The 9146-nt window shown below is 41.0% G+C and overlaps 1 pseudogene; it reads left to right on the forward strand.

The window, feature by feature from the left end:
- Positions 1-1354: 1354 nt before the first annotated feature.
- On the forward strand, positions 1355-2210 carry LOC132002245 (small ribosomal subunit protein uS2-like; annotated as a pseudogene).
- Positions 2211-9146: the final 6936 nt, after the last annotated feature.

Genomic DNA, 9146 nt, shown 5'->3' on the forward strand with positions numbered 1-9146 from the left:
GGAAACTGGTAAACATTGGTCAAAGGGTACAAACTTTCATCCAAATAAACAAATCATCCAGTTAAAAAATAGGGAGAAGACATGAATGACATTTTTCCAAAAAAGACAAGAGATGGCTACTGTTAGTCATGAAAAGATTCTTACTATAACTCATCATCAGAAATACAAATCAAAACTTCAATGAGACATTGCCTCACACCTGTCAGAATGGCTAAAATTAACAACACGGGAAACAACAAATGTTTGTGAGGATGTGGAGAAAGGGGAACCCTCTGACGCTGTAGGTGGGAATGCAAACTGGTGCAGCCACTCTGGAAAACAGTATGGATGTTCCTCAAAAAGTTAAAAATAGAACTCTCCTACGACTCAGCAATTGCACTACTAGGTATTTACCCAAAGGATATGTATATACTGATTTGAAAGGGTATATGCACCCTAAGGTTTATAGCAGCATTATCAACAATAGCCAAATTATAGAAAGAGCTGAAATGCCCATCAACTGATAAATGGATAAAGAAGAGGTGGTATATATATGCAACAAGATATTACTTGGCCATCAAAAGGAATGAAATCTTTTTTTTAAGATTATATTTATTTATTTGACAGAGAGCTCACAAGTAGGCAGAGAGGCAGGCAGGGGGAGAGGGAAGCAGACTCCCCACTGAGCAGAGAGCCGATGCGGGGCTCGATCCCAGGACCCTGAGATCATGACCTGAGCCAAAGGCAGAGGCTTAACCCACTGAGCCACCCAGGCACCCCAAAAGGAATGAAATCTTGCCTTTTGCAATTAAGTGGGTGGAGCCAGAGTGTTATACTAAGTAAAGTCAGTCAGTCAGTCAGAGAAAGACAAATACTATATCATTTCATTCATGTAGAATTCGGGACACAAAACAGATGAACATAGGTAAAGACAGGGTTAAAAGAGAGGGAGGCAAGCCATAAGAGAGACTGTTAGCCACAGAGAACAAACTGAGGGCTGCAGGGGAGGTGGGCAAGGGGATGGGCTAAATGGGTGATGGGTATGAAGGAGGGCACTTGTGTTGAGCACTGGGTGTGTAAGTGATGAATCACTTAATTTTGCTCCTGAAACTAATATTACACTACATGTTAACGAACTAGAATTTAAATAAAAACTTAAAAAATTTTTTAAAATAAAATAAAATTACCCTAAATATGTAAAAAAAAAAAAAAGTACAAACTTTCAATTATAAGAGGAATACATTCTGAGGGTATAAAGTACAGCATGGTGACTATAGATAAAAATATTGTAATGTGGGATTATCTGTGCTACCCAGGAAAGGGTCTATATGGTGGTGTCTGCGTTCCCATCATAATTTAAAGGGAAACTTTCACAATGTCCAGAGCCCTTGATGTCCTGCAAATGAAGGAGTAGAATGTCCTCAAATTCCCTGCAGCAGGGACTCACTTGGGTGGCACCAACCTTGACTTCCAAATGGAACGGTACAGCTACAAAAGGGAAAGTGATGGCATCTACATCATACATCTGAAGAGAACCTGGGAGAAGCTTCTGCCGGCAGCTTGTGCCATTGTGGCCATTGAAAACCCAGCTGACGTCAGTGTCCAGTCCTCCAGGAATACTGGCCAGCGAGCTGTGCTGAATTTTGCTGCTGCTACAGGAACCGCTCCCATTGCTGGAGGCTTCACTCCTGGAAGCTTCACTAACTGGATCCAGGCAGTCTTTGGAGAGCCGAGACTGCTGGTGGCTACTGATCCCAGGACTGACCACCAGCCTCTTAGAGAGGAATCTTATGTTAACCTGCCGATCATCGCTCTGTATAACACAGACCCTCCTCTTCACATCACCATCCCTTGCTACACAAGGGAGCTCACTTAGTGAGTCTAATGTGTATGCTGGCCTGGGAAGTTCGGTGCATGTATAGCACCATTTCTCGTGAGCACCCCTGGGAGGTCCTGCCTGATCTCTACTTCTAAGAGATCCTGAAGAGATTGAAAAAGAAGGGCAGTTTGCTGCAGAGAACTCTGTGACCAAAGAGGGATTTCAGGGTGGATGGACTGTTCCAGCTCCCGAGTTCACTGCTACTCATACTGAGGTTGAGTAGGTGCCCTCAGTGCCTAGCCAGCAGTTCCCTGCTGAAGACAGGAGCGTCCACCCTGCCTCGGAAGACTGGTCTGCAGATGCCACTGCACAGGCCACGGAATGGGTAGGACCAACCACTGAGTGGTCTTAAGCCGCTTTTCCACAAAGGCAAACAAAATGGGAAGAAGGTTGATGGAAAATAAGCCGTTTCTCAAAAATAAAAAAAAATATTGTAATGTGGGCCTCACTGGGTTAAGCAAAAAACTCTTGGTTGCTACGCAGGTCATGATCTCAGGTTGGAAGATCGAGACCCCCATGAAGCCTGTGCTGGGTGTGGAGCCTGCTTGGGATTCTCTCTCTACCTGTCTCCTTCTGCCCTCCCCCACACTCTTTCTCTAAAAATAAATAAATAAATAAATAATAAAAAATAAATATTGTAATGTATACCTGAAATTTGCAAGAGAGTAGATCTTAAGTGTTTTCATCATATCAAAATAAATAAAAATGTGAGGTGATGAATGTGTTATTAACCTTATTGTGGTAATCACTTCACAATGAATACACATTACACAGTACACTTACAGATATAATTTTTATTTGTCAGTTATGCCTCTGTAAAGTTGTAAAAAGTTTTTGCAAATAAAAAGATGACAAAAAAGGAGAGAATTGTTATGAATGGAAAGGAGAAAATCATATCATTATAAGGAGAAAAGTGTAAACATGTTGGTAGTCATGGTTTTGGAAACACCAAAAATTTAATTTAATTTGATATTAATTTATCTGGTGGAGATAAAAACAGCGTTATGATGGACAATCTAACTTTTCTATATGTTTTTTGATTAGAATTATATTGTCACGTTGGGTATTAGGGGGAAATGTTTATCAATTTTCCCTCCTCGTATACACACTATCAATGTAAGTGAGACTTTACTCATACTCATAACTCTACTCCTTGCCTGCCTTCCCCAAATAATCCTTACCATTGACTGAGAAATAACTTTACCCATTTAGACTGACCTTTAATTTTAAATTATAGGCATTACAAATCTAATTAGAGATTTAATTAAAATGTGACTTTACTAACCTCCGTGAGATGGATTTCTAAACTTCAGGAATAATATTAAAGTCTTTAGCTCATCAAAAACAATAAGTATGCTCATGAGACTTTCCAGAAGAAAAAATAATTTAATAAGCACTGTGAAACTACTTAGCTTGACTTCTATCCCTCAGCATTTCTTCTTGTTATCCTTTTTTAATATCTTCCTATCTAATGATCTTATCTCCATTCCCTCTATCCCAAATTCATCTTCCATGTAGATCATCCCATTGGGGGACTCTTTGAAGAACATCCACTTGATCACATTATTCTCCAACCTTTGCCCTTAATATCCTTCAGAAGTTCCCTGTTACCTTCCAAATAAGTCTGAACCCTTTGTCATGGCATACAGGGTACTTCGTGGTCTTGAGTCTGCCTATTTCCCCATTCTTACCCCTTTTTTGTTTCACACTGTACATTCATAGTAGATATAGCCACATCTGCAGTCTAAAGTTCCTAAAATGTGCTACTTTTTTTTTTTTTTCCTCTGCCTTGGCATTTGCCATTCCTTTCCCCTGGTACACTATTCCAGGGTAAGTTTCTCATCCTTTGAAAAACAGCTTGTACATGGCCTGCTATTACCTATCATGACAGACCCTACTATGCCATGGGTTCACCACACCCTAATTCCTCTTCCCTCTGGAGTAGGTTAAAATGCTTTCCCAGGCTCCCTCAAAGCTCTGATTGTGAGCTTGTGTTCTGATGAAACCTGACCCCTAAAATCTCCTGGATGATATCCTGTTGTCTCCCTAGTTTCTGATCTTCTGACAGATGCAAAGGATTCAGTGGAGGACTCCCAGGTCCTAGGGGATAGTGGAGCTACTAGATTGAACAAGCCTGTTTACAGTTGGGCCATCTGACTAGGATCACCCACGAGGACTACGTCCTGAGCAAGGAATAAACCTGTATTGTGTGAGGTCCCCGAAGCTTATGGGTTGTTTGTTATTGCCATTATGCCACATCAAATAATAGACCTCTCTTCATGCCCTTTCCTCCAAAGACACTACCATTGGGACAAAGTTAAGTGTGAATAAAGCACCCATCTTCAGACTCAGACTAGGATTGGCTTATTGATGTAAATAAGAAAGAGAAAAATTTTTCCATCATAAAGTTCGGGTTGGGAAGACAGCTAGTAAATAACAAAAATTTGGAGTGTAATTTTAGGGCATGCTAATGCTGTGAAGCAAGATGAATTGCGGGGATGGAATGGAGAATGAAGAGAGAGGGTCCATTTTATAATGTAATCAGGGAAGGCTTTTTGAGGATGTTGTACTGAGCTGGACAGGGTGAGGGATATGCCCCATGAAGATGAGAATACTAGAAAAGGGGATGGGAAGTTGAGGACCTTAGGTGGGAAGTAGTGTGGCTGCTTACAGCAGGGATTGCAACAACGGGAAGAAGACAAAGGAGGCCAGTATGGCGGGAGTAGGGTGAATGAGCAGAAGAGAGGCAAGATGGAGTTCAAGGAGGTGGGGAGGAGACTCCGATCATGGAGATTCCCTTGTGGAAATCAGGAGTCACTGGGTGATCGTTTGAAATGGTCGTTTGAAATGATCGTTGAGAACATTGTGTGTCTTGGGTGTGGGCAGACCGCCACCTGGTTCCAGTGCCTGGGACCCAGTGTAGGCTCTCCCTCAAGTCCCTTCGAAGCAATGAGAGCCATAGGTAGATGCGTCGCAGCATATGTGGGATGCTTCGGTGCCTCCCTCATCTCCCAGCCTCACTTCGGATGCCATCTCACCTCAACTTTCTTGACATTTCATCCAATTATTTACAAAACTTAAAAAAATATATATTTTATTAAGCCTTTTTTGATATGTGGAAGGAAGATCTCAGTGTCTGGTCAACGAAGCAGCCAGAACCTGGGTTATATCTATTTTTCAGTGAAATTAGAAGCAAAGTCTTCTGTCAGGAATGAGAGTGGGAGTGTGGATGGGAGGGAGAAGGAGACTGCTTATTTTAGAGAGCATTCACTAGGGAAATGTAGGGTTTTGTTTTGTTTGTTTGTGTTTTATTTAATAGGGTCAGAAGGGATTAAGCAGGGATCAGTCATTGTGTTGAGGATTGTGGCAAGGGAAGGATTAAAATATAGAGTCCTTCCGTAAGAAATATAGACTAGTTGGAGAAACACTAAGTAAGAGTAAGTAATTTAAAGGCTATGCTTCATTCTTTCAACCATTTATTTACTCAACAACAATTTACTGAAGATTAGAGTAGATAGCTAAAACACAGTCTCTGCTTAGAGTCTAATTAGGGTGATGGAAAAAAATGAGCTCTTTAATAGAAGGCAATGTATGGGTTTGTTAGAGGGAGCGTGTGGTCAAGAAGAGCTGTTGACAGAGGAGTTGAACCTTGAAGGACATTTAAGAGACCCCAGGTTGAGGACTGGGACGGGCAGGTAGGCGCACGCAGAGTAATGAAAGACACCATGAAGAACCGAGAACATAATGTAACTCAGAGATGAGACAACTATTGGAGTTTGGTATGGTCAGGGAAGGCTGTGGTGGGAAGTGAGACTTGAATTTGGAAGGATCTGAGAGGAGGATCCTAGGGGGAGGAGTCCTTGGCTGGGAAGAGCATTAGTGACAGAGGTGGGGATACTGAAGACATGTGTTGAGGTGGTCAGGAGACGTGCCTGGTGTGCGGAGCCACCACCAGAAGCACCGTGTGTGTTACAGATCACCTTCTCCTCCCACAGAGTCGCAGGTGATGAGGTAGGGGAAAGGCTGACTGGGCTAGCGGGCTTCTATTGCTAAGGATCTCCAGGCTCTAACTCTGGTGTTCAATTGTCTTTGCATGAATATGAAAGGAAGCATTTTTCTCTTTGTCTGTTCTGGTCTCATCAAGCCATAGACCATTGTTTTTATTTTTATTATGTTATGTTCATCATCACATAGTCCATCTTTAGTTTTTGATGCAGTGTTCCATAATTCATTGTTTGTGTATAACACCCAGGCCTCCGTGCTATCCATGCCCATTGTCAAACCTAGTGTAATTTCCTCAGGCATTTGAGATCATCTAGGGATGGACAAATATCCCTCAGGAGGGAAGCTAGGTGGCACCACGTTACTGCCCAGCCACTGATCTTTCAGAGGCTAGGGCCCGCTGAGTGTTGAATACGTTTTGGTGAATGCAAAATTCTTTAGCAGAGCTTTGAGATAGTGGTCTGGAAGCCTTCTAGAGAAAGAAAAATCTGTTATTTTGTGTTTTTTTTTATGTAGTGAATCACTTTATTTGGCTGAGAATTAGCAGCTGGTGTGCCTGAATGATCCTGTGTGGGACATAATTCTGTTTGTAGATGGAGATGGTTCTGTATTTGGCTATTTGAGCAATTCTTTATTATACTCTGTAAGTAAAGCACTGAAGTGATCAATAATAGATCACAGTCTCCTTCTAAACTTTAAAAAGAAAAAAAAAAGAAAAAAAATGTTTTTTTTTGTTCCTTACTTAGAATTCAAAAGATGAAGATGGGAATTGAAGTTGCCTTCTTTTGCCGTGGAAGAATTAGGATTCCCCATCAAGGGCTAATGACAGCTAAATGAGTGTTTGCCTGCACAACCTGCTGCTGTTTTGATTTTCTCAAAGTTTTCTTTTCTGGGGAAAGTGGCACTGAGAGCTAGATGAATTTAATAACCCTTTCTACCTGATGTAGCCAGTCAGCAAGCTTCAAAAAGTAAGGTGCTTGCCTTTGCGGCAGAGAGAAACCGGAAAGGTGTCTAGACATCCTCCACTAATAGAACATGTTGGTCTAAAACATGAATATACTGTGGAGGAAGTGCACAGGAGAACATAAAGCAAATTTATCGAACAGGGAATAGCTTCTGCAAAGCTTTGCAGTTTACATGAGAACTTTGGATCCTGCCCCCCATTTTCCTCTTGACTCCCATTTTTTATTGTATGAAATTGTCTGTCGTCTAAGTTAGTAAAACTGAACAAAACATTTAATCCTCCTCCTCTCTAATACATCAATTTCAGAGTCACCTCTTGCAGGAAATCAAGGGGCTCCATGGGCCGTTGACTATAGATGTTAGTTTGGGGTCAGTAGGATGCAGCTGAGGTGAGCTAGGAATTCCCCAAGACCATACAACGTGAAGAGGTTGGGAATTCTACTAACTGTCCACTACTATTTGAAGGGTGGCAGGAAGTGGAGGAGCTCGGCAGGTCAGATGCCATCCTGGCTCACAGGGCAGGGTCAGTGGGTTGCAGATAGAGCCCAGAGTCCTATGGTGGTCATGGATTGAGTAGAAACTGGACTGGACAAGAGAAGAAAGACTGCAGGGGTACAGACTCTGAAAGGTACAGGATTGACCAGTGAAAACCATGTTATGTTTTCCATTCCTTCCTGGCCACATGCTGATGTAATTTTTACAAACCTGGAATTAAAACCATGCTTAATGAATCCTAAAGTCTCTTCCTAAAGGAGGTGAAAAAGTGATTGAAAACAAGATTTTATTTATTTATTTGACAGACAGAGATCACAAGTAGGCAGAAAGGCAGGCAGAGAGAGAGGGGAAAGCAGGCTCATCACTGAGCAGAGAGCCCGGTGCAGGGCTCGATCCCAGGACCCTGGGATCATGACCTGAGCCAAAGGCAGAGGCTTTAACCCACTGAGCCACCCAGGTGCCCCAAAAGTGATTGAAACCAGCATCCTTTTTGACTTGCCCTGGATCGTAGTTTTATTGTCTTCATGAATAATTGCCTAGGTTATATTCCCAACATTGTATGAAAACACAGGCATTTGGGCCCTAGGACTATGAGTAGGTGGAACTGTCCTATTCCAAAATTGTAATAAAATTTGGCCATTCAGAATTTAATAGGGTGTCAGAACACGTGAAAATTTGTAGTTAGTGAAACAAACATGGTAGGCAAATACCCTGTGAGATTAATAAGGTCTCTGAGAGCCCGATTGTAGTAATGGGAAAGTTAGAATGAAAGACATATTGTGTTTCCTACCATGGGTCTGTGTGTGTATTCTGATGACCTTAGGTTAAAATCAATCAGTTGTGGTTTTGAAAAGTCCTGAGTATTTCTTCACAGAATACATAAATCAATTTGATTTTTAAAAAATGAACAAAAGCTAAATGTAGCTCTTCGTAAAAGGACTTGTTTCTTTGTTTACTAAAACTTTTATTGTTAAAATAGTTCTCTTCCTCTCTGTTACTCTGTCTACTGAATCCCATTGAGGGAACAAATTTCTTTACTTCACAGAATCAGGAAAGTCACAGAGATCTGAACCAGCCTGTAAACCCTGTGACTTTACCACAGCCCCAAATCATCATAATTCATAATCGTAGTAGGAAACACAGAGGATTCACTATGTGCTACAGTCTGCATTATGTTCTTTACACACATTAATCAAATTAATCTTCACCGTAATTCTGTGAAGTAAGTTATCAATTCATTAAAAATTCAAAGCAGTTTTCAGATATCATGTAAGGATTGCTGGAACCTTCTGAATGTTGTGAAGTTACTTGTAATCTAAAGTATTCCTTTCAGTTCTGCTTTGAAGATAATGTTCCAAGGATTTCTATTTCTCCCTAGAGTTCCAATTTCCCAAAGCAGAAAGCTGATTGGAGATTTGAGAAGAGCATCTCATTTCTTGAGTTCTAGGTAAGACACATTAATAGGACAAGGCTGGGATTTATTGCTTTTCTCAGCAGCTTTATTGAAAAGCACATAACATTCTACTGGCTGAGAGCGGATGTTTGTTCTGTTCTTCTAAAAAATGCATAATTGTGCATTTTATTGAAGCCAAAGTTAAAGAATTCTTTCTTTTTTATCAGGTCAAAGGTAGGTAATAGTCTGGGGATAGTTTTCTATTATACCAAGTGTACTCTGGTAGCTTAGATTATGACTGTGAATTGTCCCCCTGATAAATTCCTGGGGTTGAAGGATGTGTTTCTTGTCAACCAGACCCCCGTTTTCTTTTTTATTTATTTATTTTTAATTTTTTATTTTTTATAAACATATATTTTTATCCCCAGGGGTACA

This window comes from Mustela nigripes, chromosome 14 (assembly GCF_022355385.1).
Source record: "Mustela nigripes isolate SB6536 chromosome 14, MUSNIG.SB6536, whole genome shotgun sequence".
In the NCBI taxonomy this organism is placed as follows: domain Eukaryota; kingdom Metazoa; phylum Chordata; class Mammalia; order Carnivora; family Mustelidae; genus Mustela; species Mustela nigripes.